The following is a 1,648-nucleotide window of genomic DNA, read 5'->3' as shown; positions in this document are numbered from 1 at the left end:
TGAGAGATGTTGTATTGTTTGTAAAGGTAGGTAGAAATTTAAACATCAAGTCAATATGGAATAGATTTTGTAGGACCAATAAATGAGTAAACATTTTGAATGCTACTTTCTTACCCTTTTTTTTTGGACATATATCGTTTGGGAAGATAGTTTAGATAATATTGATATAATTATCATTTTTCTTCTTTACTATGTGATATTGTTCTTATACATAAAAGTTCAAGTGTGTATATATAAATAAAGAATTATTTATTGCACTAAGAATCTCTATGATGTTGTAGTGTTTATAATGACATACAAAAATTTAGATATCAATTCAATATGGAATAGATGTTGTAGAGTCCCTAAATGAGTAAACATTTCCAATGCTGCTCAACATTAAAGAAATTAATAATAAAAAATTATCATATTGGCTCAATTAAAAAAATATTAAAAATAATAAGTAATACAAATAATAAATAGATTCAATTCAATTTATTTTATTGTAATTTTGTTTTTATTAATAAAATTAAAACGATTTTTTTTTAGAAAAATCATTTTATATATATATATATATATCACATTTAAATAAATTTATATCAACATAAATTTATCTTAAATTAATCTACCAAATACTAAAAAGATTTTAATATTCAAACTTTAATTTTGAATGTAAAATTAAAAAAAGAATACATTTTGGAAATTTTGATTTCTCATTCCATTTCCAAAACTTGATTAAAATGTCTCTCATAAACTAACATTTACTTCATAAACAATTATTTCATCCTCACTCCATCCCTTCATAAACTTGATTAAGAGACACTTCAACTCCATAGATCAGCATTTTCTTCCTAAACCATCACTGCATCCCTTCCTTGAGTACATTGAGATAACCTTGACTCTGAGTTTTTAGGAGTGGTGAAAACCCAAATGGAAGCAATCCAATTTCATCACCATTCACAAATATTTTCAGAAAATATTTTCAAGAATTTATGAGCAGAGTCCACCCCCTCTTTTTCTCTCATGGAGAGCTCGTACCCAGTCCCTATTTGAACATACATAAATCTCATGTAATTAACTATCGAATCTATCACCACATTCGGGCACAAGCTTGCGTCAGCATTCTCTAGGCAGATTAGAAAACTTTTGTTTGGATCAAAGCAGGAGAAGTGCTTCCTTAGCCTTTCGTAGACTGCATTCATTTGGGTGTTGGGAAGTGCAGAGAGATTGAGGCTACATGTATCTGTGTGTATTTGGAAATAATGCTTGCAATAGAAAATTAGTAGATTTAGTTGGTTAAAGGTTGAAGTTTGTTTTCCTATCTTGAACTATGTTGAATTCAATATAATGCAATATGCATTATACCTATATTATAGGTATAATGTATTTTGGTTTGATGTATAAAAAGCATGCATTATACCTATATTATAGGTATAATGTATTTTGGTTTGATGTATAAAAAGCCATTGCAAACTTTGGAAAAACCTTGAAAGACAGATGCATCATAAAATTAACGAAGCAAAATTTCAATTCTGATACAATGAACGGAGGCAGGTTACGAAGCCATGCACCAGCGTAATTGAATATAAATACAATGAAAATTCAATTTGAGAAAAAGGAAGAACGCAGGTAATAAAGCCATGCACCTGAATAACTGAATATCGAACAT

The sequence above is a fragment of the Pinus tabuliformis genome, chromosome Q, assembly GCF_031772625.1.
Source record: "Pinus tabuliformis cultivar Carrire ecotype Pingquan chromosome Q, CPIR1, whole genome shotgun sequence".
Taxonomy (NCBI): Eukaryota; Viridiplantae; Streptophyta; class Pinopsida; order Pinales; family Pinaceae; genus Pinus; species Pinus tabuliformis.
Note: the sequence above shows the minus strand (reverse complement) of the source record.